Genomic DNA, 10,177 nt, shown 5'->3' on the forward strand with positions numbered 1-10,177 from the left:
CTCAGTATTTGCTGACAGTTCGAATGGCCCAGTTGAAGAAGCTGTTTGTTAGTCTGGAGGCGTTGGACCTAATTGACCTGAGGAGTCGATCAGAGGGCAGCGGGTCAAACAGGTGGTGAGCACAGGGATCGTCTGTGATGGCCCTGGTTTTCCTGAGATGAGAGGATCTGGCGATGGCCTCCAGGGGTGGCAGAGGGTAGGGTTTTTGGACAGTGTTAATAACCCTCTGCACAGCCTTCCTGTTCTCAGTTGTGGCCCCTGCTTACCAAACACCCAGAGAGTAGGAAACCACTGAGGAACGTTAGAAGGCCAGCAGCAGCTTCTGGTCCAGGTTATTCTCCCTCTGGACAGGGAGGAAGAGCGGCTGCTGCTGGGCCTTCTTTAGGGAGTTTGTGTTATGGTCCAGGTGATATCAGCGGAGATGAGGGTGCCCAGAAATCTGAAGGTCGAGACAGATTCCACCCGTTCTCTATTCATAATGAGTGGGAAATGGACCTGTCTGTCCCTCAGCTTCAGGTTATTTTCTGAGCACCAGTGCACGCCGTCTTATCTCCATCAGACATGAGCCCAACCACGGTGGTGTCATCTACGTACGGATATTAGAGTGGTTGGGTCTGAGTCGGACTGATTGAGGCCAGTTGGTGAGGATGGCTTTGATCCAGGAGCAGTTGGCAGTGGGGATCAGAAGGTGGTTCAGTTGGTAGTAATGTCTGGGATTATGGTGTTGAAGGCTGAGTCCACAAAGAGCATCCTCACTTAGCTCACTTTGTGAAGGTTAATGGTGTTGGTATCCTCCGTGGACCGATTTGCTCTGTAAGGAAACAGGTAGGGGTCGGGGGAGGGGGGTTGATGGTCTCTAATGCACTCAAAACACTTGATGACTACAGACATGAGGGCTATAGGTCTGTAGTCAATGAGACTGTCTATTCCAGGCTCTTTGGGTATGGGAATGATAGTGGAGGCCTTCAGACAGGTGATAAAGGTGGCATGAGTCAAGGAGAGGTTGAACAGCCTGGTGAGGATCCCTGCAGCAGTATGCTGGGATATAGATGCCATTGGGGCTAGCAGCTCTCCTGGGGTTAACCACTCTCAGTCTCCTCCTGACCACATAGATTTTCGGTTAGGAAAAATCTGGATGGTTTTGGTTGCTGTCACATTCTCTACACAGCAGGACAGACTGTGTGAAGATCTCTAAATCCTGCTGTTCAAAGATGGACCAGTCTGTCAGATCAAACCACCAGCCCTGTAGCTGGGGGATTTGGAGGACCCTAGCCCCATCACCACTTAAAGACTTTCTTGCTTACCATATACTAAAAGAACCTCATGGAAGAAAGGTTAAGTAAACCAACACTCACTGATCCATAATGTAGCCATGGAGATCGTTTTTGTGGTTTGACACATCTGCCATTTCCATATGACTGGATTTTTTACAGTCTAATTGAGGCATCATAAAAGAGGAAAATTACAAAGATGGTGATTCCCACTGGACTAATATAATACGAGAAGTTCTGTGTTTGGCATAAGAAAAGGTTGGTCATTTACCGTCAAACGTTTAATTTAAAAATTAAGAACATTGTAGATTTGTACTGGATTATGATCATATCAATGACAGATACAGCTGTAAGAAAATTATTGGAAGTCCCAGATAATACTATTCCTACTTAAACAGGATTGAGCGGATACATATTTATAGTGTAGACATCTCTGGCATCTTTAAAGAAAAAGATGCAGGTAGGTATAATTTAATCAAAAAACCAATCAAGATATTCCCAATGTATGCTATCCCAGGAAAATTCCATTTTAAATGATGCAAGCAACAACAATTGAGTGCTTATGCAGACAATTTTAGAGCATAAGCTAGTAAGTTTCATTACAATGAGCTGAGTCTTGAATTTCAATGCATTTCATTTCTTGAAAGGTTTCCACGCTTTTAAACAAGTTCCCAACGGAAGCTGTTTCTCTCTGTGTTTTCCTCAAGTATATCTCTTGTGTAATACCTGTTAGTTCTAAACAAAATCATTCTCAAATTAAAAATGTTTCCAGTTTTTTTACTTAAGGAAAAGACACCTCTGATGCTTGCAGTTTACTGCTTGCAGTGTTTTTTTTCCCTTTTGGTTGCTCTTCCTCATATTATTATTATTATTATTATTATTATTATTATTATTATTATTATTATTTAGGCCAGGGCAAGCAAGGCTCTGTCCAGCTCCAGAATCAATCAGTCTTTTTGTGATGGCTCTGCAGGAGTCTTGCTGGAAACCAAATTGCACTGAGTAAATGGCCTCTGTGGTGCCTGTGCAGACATTCAGGTCATTATGATTAGTTCTGCAGTGTCTCGAAGCACGTGTTTGTGATATCTGACTTTTCCTCCTTACAAATGTTATCTCTTGTAGAAATGTATTTTCACATTCAGGAAAGTGGGACCAGTGTTTGTTAATGCAAAACATGTCCTATTTAATGTTACCCTCAATCCTCTGTGTGGGCTGTCATATGTGGAGAAGGGGGCAGCTGCTCAGCACAGTAGCTCTCATTCATACTATGACTACACCTTTGTAATTGTTGTTCCTCAAAGGTAGGAGCTAAAATGGGTCACAGCCATTGACACAAGCTTAAAGCTAAATGAGGTGCTACAAAGTATCATAAAGCCTATGGTTGCTACTGCCCACGGAATTTAGTTGATATTTGTGAACCTACAGTCCTGTGAAAAAGAAAGTACAGCCCATGACTCAGTATCTTATAACAACCTTTAATAGCAATAACTTGAAGAAAGCCATTGTTGAGGAATTTTGGCCCACTCTTCCTTGTAGTTTTGCTCCAATTGACAGAGGTTTCCAGGCATTCATTCATTCATGCATCTCTCTGGAGATCCCACTACAGGATTTCATGAGTGCAGACTGGACCAAAATCTTCACCTCTGTTGGTAGTGATGGTGTAAATCTCCTCCATTTGTGCAAACATGCTCTGTTTGGTTTTTGCTTAATATGGTTCTGTGCATTACTACCAAACATCTCCACTTTGGTTGTGGATTTTTGTATAGATGCAACTTTGTAACCTAAGCTATGTTGCCATGTCCTATTTAGAAAGAAGTTTTCTCCTGGCATCTCTTACCAACAAGCCATACTTGTCCAGTCTTTTGTAATTCTACTGCCATGAACGTTAACATTTAACTTGCTGACTGAGGACTGTTTTGTTAGATGTAGACCTTGGGGTTTTTTGCAGGTTCCCTGAGAACTTTTTCTAAATTTGCTGGCATGTCCACTTCTTGGGAATTGTGGAAAATGTGGCATTGTGTCAACACATACCGCAGTGCTCCAGACTTGCAAACTGCTAAAACAACTTCTTTTGTAGTAGTGATCACACTTGCCGATGATCAGTAAATGAAGTGCACTTTATTATCAGCAGCATGTGAAAAGTAAGGATTTATCACGGGGATGCATATAAGTCTGCCTGTACAACTCCTAATACACTGTAAACACTGCAATAGTTACATCCTTTTTGCACATGCTCTACAGTAAAATAGCGAATGACAAAGTTCACAGGTTAGAGTCAAATATCAATCATATATATTCCACCTCTGTAATATTCTTTGTCAATATTCTTGATAGCCACCTCTGTTAATTCTTGATATTTATAATTGAGCATTTTTTTTAATATATTAGTGCTATTTCTTAAATTTGTAAAATCTGTAATAAATTGTATTATTTTAATAGTTTAGTCTGTTACTGTCTTGGATCAACTGTAACCCACATAATTTCCTTAGGGATTAAAAAAGTATTCTGATTCTGTCACCAATTTCTTTTTCACAGTCATGCTTTTATCACAACTTGGTTGGATTACTGTAACTATTTCTATGTGGGTGTTAGCTAGTCCTGCCGGTCTCAGGTTCAGGTGGTGCAAAAATGCTGCAGCCCAACTTTTGACTAGAATATGGAAGAATATTACCGATGTTTTATCGTTATTCAGATTGCTGCCTGTCCATTTTAGGCTTTATTTTTAAATGATTTTGTGTGTTTTTCAGTCCTTAAATAGCCTTGCCCTGTCTTATGTCTTAGAGCTGCTGTACTTGCACTGCACCCCCTTTCCTTGTCGCTCAGATCAGCTAATAAACAGAGTAATATCTCCCAAATTGTGGAATTCATTGCCATTTTACATTAGCTAGTTCTGTTCATTCCTTTTTTCATTATTTCTTATTTATTTTTCATTATTCATTATTACACAGCAGCTATGGAAACATTAGAGTCAATAAAGATGAATAGACCAAATAGTTAATGTGATGATCTGTGAAATAACTATATATGTGACAATAAGACCTAAAGATTAGTACTACTAAAAGCACCAAAAGTACTAATAAAACAAAAATAAAATTCTCTGCAATTTTCGTTTTCATTAAATCTCTAAATGCTTTTCTTTCAACTGGAAAAGCTATACGTACTTAATATTACTTAATACAAACCCAATTCCATACATGTTGGAATATTTTCCATTTTCCATGATTGCTGTATACTTTTGTTTAACAGTCAAAGAAGTAGAATTTCAGTAATTTGACTGAACAACTTAATTGTGTTTTGTAAAATACACAAAATTTGGACATGACTGCTATTAGAGCAAACACAAATGGTCATGTCTAAACGAAAGAAACATCACATATTGTAAACAGTCTGACCTATAAAGCTTTAACTTTACAGTCTTTACATTAAACATAATGAAAAAAGAAAAGATGAGAATTATTTTGACATTTCCACCCTCTGAAAACTGTATTTAATTTCTAAAGTGGCTCACTTAAGCTAGAGAATGAATCACTGATAGAAACAAGGACACTATAGGAATGCATCCAATCTATCAGTATTCACAACTTATTGTACAACAAAGGAACAGCTGCTCTGTTTGATTTTTAAATGCTGATTGAAAAAACACCATGAACGAATATTACATTTGGCCGAAGGAGGAATTGTTGTTTTAGCCATCCTACTGCGAGCAGCAAAATTATTATTGTCATTTAATATAATCATAAAAAGAATTCAACACTGTGACAGGATAAAGCGTTTATTCTGATTCCTGCAGATCTATATATCTGAAGGTTTTTCCCTCACATAATTATTTGCAGCAACTCTCCGATGTACATTTTCTTTAGAAATATATCACTTATTAATCTTGTATCATGTTGTGCCTTCAATCTAGGGGATTTTAAAGGAATAGCCTGTTTGGTTGTGCAGATTGTATGGTTGAATTTAAACTCAGTTTGAATTCTCTCGTCATGAAAGTATTATTACAATCACTCAACATTTCCTCTGTTTTTTTTTCTTAGCTGGCCAAAGGACTGATTGTGTCTTACCTGTGAAGGAAAGAGCAAGCAGACTCTACTTCCTGTGAGTATTCAATCAGTGTGAAACATGCTTGTCTTTGGCCTTTGTGATTTATTGCATGCTATAAATGACTGACTGACTATAAATTACTGTTTTTCCAGGTAAAGGAACTGTGGTAGCATAATCTGCTCTTCCTAGGAATGTGTGGGTAGGCAGATGTATGTTCTGTCCTAGCAATTCTCAATTTACTATTTTTTAAGTATTTAAAGTATTACACTTTTTAGGTTTGGAGAAGTAAAAACATGTAGTCTAAAATATGCAGTCAATAAATAAAGACACTTTGATGTTGTTGTTGCTATGCTAGTCAAAAAATATTAGTGTAGTTGTATTTCAGTAAAACAACTTGTTTACCAACATAATCCCCAGAAATTTGTTTGGTAACTAAAATGTATATATCTGGATAATATTAAATTATTAGGATAAGAGGCCACAATAATGACAAATTATATAAAGCAATGCGTAATTGTGATAGAAACATTTCGTTAATAGTAAAGAAACCCAATATAAAGTTGCTTAAATCAGTTTCCCCATCCTCACACCTCATTTTCTTCCTCCATATTTCCCATTATATGTTTTACTCTAATATTGTTGAGTTGTTGTAGCAAGGTGAGATACAAACCATCTGTCAGACATACAGTATTGATAAATGATATTAACTTTCATTCATCCAGTAAAAACAATTTACATTAATTATTACAGCATAAAATGCACACCCAAGCTATGCTTACTTACAGTAGAGCGAAACTGAGATTACACCAGAGATTACAACATGACTGACATGAAAAAAGTACATATAAAGCAATATTATTTTGAAGTTTTACTATATTTCTCTCACCCCAATTGCAGGACATGAAAGCTAAAGCCAGTATATATTTGTTCCACAGTGTTAGCGTTGATGTTACAGTGTTACTGAGAAAAGTAACCAATCACAGTATTTTACTAAAAGTAAACACCCCTTTACTTTAAGGTTGTGCATACTCATCATATTGTACCAAAGGTGTTTAACCTACTGTAGATTTACATCTAAATGTACTGACTTTACCTCAATGGATGGCAATTTGACATCGGTAGCATTCCCCCCTTACCACATTAGCTGCAACTAGCTTGCTAACTTTACAGCAGTTTTGGAGCTCTAGCATCTTTCACCTCCTCGGCGGCCTCACGAGCATCATTTAGGAGCTGTACTTAACGTTACCTGGATGTTTCTTAAAAATGTAAAATGGAGCTAGCAGACATTACCTCATTGGGTAATGGCTCAGGTCCTCTGGAGAGAGAAAAAATCAACTCAGGAAATCATGACTGCTTAAAGGATGGTTCTGTCCTTCTTTGTAAGGTTATCTGAAACCTTCAGCTTCAGAAAACTGGTAGGAACATTTCCAACTACACAACTGATCACAAATTCTGGCCTAACCCTGCCGCATGAAAAGCAAAAGTTGACAAAAGACAGCTGAGAATTCTGTATCTTCTTTCCTTGAGCATTTATAAGTATTCACCTCACATCTGAGGTCTTTCTGGTCCTTCCACGCCCTAACTTCATGTACAGTTCTGTTTGCTAAGTCTGTATTGAACTGGCAGGGTGTTAGCTTTCAATATTCTTCTCCTACTCAGTGTTTGTATTATGCACTTGTACAATGAGTGACAGTCTGCCACCTGAGCTGCAGCACTGCTCACGCTCCCTTGTGGCTGATGGGATTTAAGATGGACTGTAATCTGAGATCAGGTGGGTTTGTGGATATTTACAGCTTGGATAAGATAAAACAAAGACTTTGAAGCGACAGCTCTACAGTGAAGGCATATGTTGATATTAGTATTAGCGTACCATATAATTACTGAACAATCAGGAAGTGAGTGAAATCAGGGATGTGTTTTCAGGCTGTTGGTACTTTGTGCTATGATTACGCAGTCTTTACCTGGCTCTGTGTGATGCTGAATGTTGCGTTTATCTTGGTTGTCCTCCCTGCTCCAAAAAAAGAGGAAAAAATGCCTTAATTACCTCTCGCAAGGCTGGCAAAGTTAATTTCTGTAGTCACATATTTAACCAATTACTCAGAGTGTAATGAAGTGGAACGTGGTTCACTGGAGTTCACAGGACATCCCCCACCCCGCCTTTTATTCTTAGCTTAGTTTGGCTGTTTCAGAGTGGGAAAGGTAATCTTCACTAAATGTTAAACCAGGCAAAACTTCACTCTGGATACACAGATTTATCCGTGTCAGTACCCATTCCTCATGTAATCATTTTAGCACCGTTATCTCAATATCATGGGCAGTGGGGGGAGAAAGGTGGGGGAAAGGACATTATCTATGCTGGGTGTTACAGTATTAGGGATTATCCTTGACAGATAGTTTCCCTTCCAGGCACCATTAGCTTGGCCTCATCCCATTTGGTATTTCCAACACCTGCGACCACCATCCACTGGGCACAAGAATTATTACCATTGTATTTTTTCTAGGGTATATAAATTAATCATGGGGATCACAAGCAACTGCTTTAAATTTCTGGACTGTGACCAAGAAACACATCCTCCCTGAGGATGCCAAGGACCTATGCATCATTAAAAGAGACTTGTGCTGTCTGAGACGGGAACAGTGCCCGCTCCCTCACTTATATACCTTATGGGATTGGGGCCTCTGCACTACGCATAAATAGCTACTGTCTATTGCTAAATGCGACCAGAATCCTTGAGCCCGACTTTGAATGGTGAACAAACGAGGGTGTTTGCAAGTGGACAGAATAAAGTTGATCATCCCAAAAGTGAAAGTGGACAACTCGCCATAAATTAACATCTGTCAGCGAGCAGAGCAAGTCTACTAATGACTTTAGGCTGCAGGGGCTTGTTAGGCAACCTCTCCTACTGGCTTTAATGGTTTCATATCCTCACAATCCATGAAATACCAATGACTCTAATTCCTAATCTGGTATCTTTATATTGGCAAATGGCCTGTCTTTGACTCACATGCAAAAATGAATGATGGGAGGATTAATATAGATAATGCAGTCCTATCTACAAGTTATACCTCAAAGAGTGCAGCTAGATCTTCTTATACGAGCTTTCAAATCTCTGAAACTCTCTAAGCAAGACCTTTAAAAGGCACGGTAGTAACTGTCAGTGAAAAGCAAAGAAGCAAAAGATCTGCTTTTTCAGTGTTTTCATCCAAGTCTAATTTGACTTGTTCTGAGTTCTGCTCACATGGCACTTAGCAAGTGTGTCTGAATTTTAAAACATATTGATTAGGAATTACTTACAGGTGCTGGTCTATAGCAGCATTGATCACAGATAGGCGTTTTGACAAAATGTCTGGAAAACATTTCACATCGATTGAAAGTGTCTTCTGGGCCAAAATAAAAGCCTCGCATCTAACTGTAATTACCATATGCAGCTTGGTGTCATTCATTTAGAATCTCTTCATCCAGCACCTTAATCAACATATAATTACCTCAGACTCTAAAGTAGGCTGAGAATAGCACAACGCGAGGCAGTTTATTGAAAGAAGGGAACATTTCACACCTCAGAAGCCTAAGTAGGTCAAAAGACTGGCTTCAGTTGTTAGATGGATAAAGTTTCTTCATTGCATTTCTGCACAACAGGAAATGCATCAATCTAGTGAGTCTCATAAGGAAAGACATCAACCACAACTTTTATTGATCAGTCCTTCCGTATTTGATTGAGACTCATGACAAGGCTGTGGACAGGATGACAAACAAAAAGGTTGAAGGTTAAAAAAGTGGAAACCAAATCAATGATGATGACTGACAAGACGAAGCTTGGATGAACACTACTGAGCTCTCTCAGAATAAATAATAGAGAGAAGAAAAAATTGACTGCATTTCCTCCCTACACGTCCATTCTCCCTTCTTCTATTCATGATTTCGATTTGCGTTTTTCTTACATTCATCTGTCCGGACCAAATTATTAGAAGAATTGAGATGAAATAAAAAAGAAAAGGAACAGTTGAAGTTGTGGACATTATCTGTTTTAGCGCCTGGTTTTTGTTTTTTTTGTCTTGATTAACTGCAGCTAGCAATCGTTGATTCAAGTAAGGTTTTCAAATTTATTCATCTCCAAAATTTACAACAACATTGCCAGTCTAACAAACTTCGCCTTACAGTAGTTACCCTAATAAATTTTCTCAAAGCTGTGTAGCAGGGATTTTTGAGTTACACAGAAGACTACTAAAGAAGAAGACTGCAAGAGGCTAAGTTACCCTCGAGGAAACCCTGCAGATAACACTATCATCCATGTGCTCCTCATGAGTGCATGTGCACGTGGTTTGCACTTGTCTGAGCAGCACTCAGTCAACCTGATCGTCAGTAAAACTAAGGTGAATGTACAAGTTTTAACTGTTCTTGTTCACTGTAGTTAGTGTTGTACGCATACAAACACAGTTTAGCTTTCAGTATGCGTTCCCTCTTTGCCTTTGTGGCATTGTTGTACAACACTGACATTTTGTTTAATCACTGGAAATGTATCAAACACTGGATATTAGATGTAATAATTCTCCAAAACCACATTTAATACCTCGATTGCTGTTTGTTGACACCTCAATATTATATTGTTTAGAGGGAAAGTAAAAAAAGAAAAATAGTTTTTTTTGCCACAGGCTTGATCACTCAGTCATGCATTTTCATTTTACTTGTTGTCTGACAATAATACAGTTCATTTTAATTTGTTTTTTGAAGCAGTTGAAGCTCAGTGGTTGAACTTTCTTATTTGACAGTGGTTTATAAATACAGCTGTAGCAGAAGAACCTTGATTCGAGTGGTTATGGCATTTCCCTTCTATAGGAAAAGATCTGTTTGAAACTAGGAGGGTATA

The 10,177-nt window shown here is 38.5% G+C and overlaps 1 protein-coding gene across 2 annotated transcripts in view; it reads left to right on the forward strand.

The window, feature by feature from the left end:
• cntn6 (contactin 6) overlaps positions 1-10,177 on the forward strand; it is a 135,836-nt gene that overhangs the window by 65,644 nt on the left and 60,015 nt on the right. For both annotated transcript variants that reach the window (XM_005726627.1, XM_013909199.1), the window contains exon 2: positions 5,306-5,366. The gene's annotated coding sequence lies outside the window, so the exon portion shown is untranslated. The remainder of the gene's footprint in view (positions 1-5,305; positions 5,367-10,177) is intronic.

The sequence above is a fragment of the Pundamilia nyererei genome, unplaced genomic scaffold (assembly GCF_000239375.1).
Source record: "Pundamilia nyererei isolate P.nyererei 1_Seehausen unplaced genomic scaffold, PunNye1.0 scaffold00021, whole genome shotgun sequence".
Classification (NCBI taxonomy): domain Eukaryota; kingdom Metazoa; phylum Chordata; class Actinopteri; order Cichliformes; family Cichlidae; genus Pundamilia; species Pundamilia nyererei.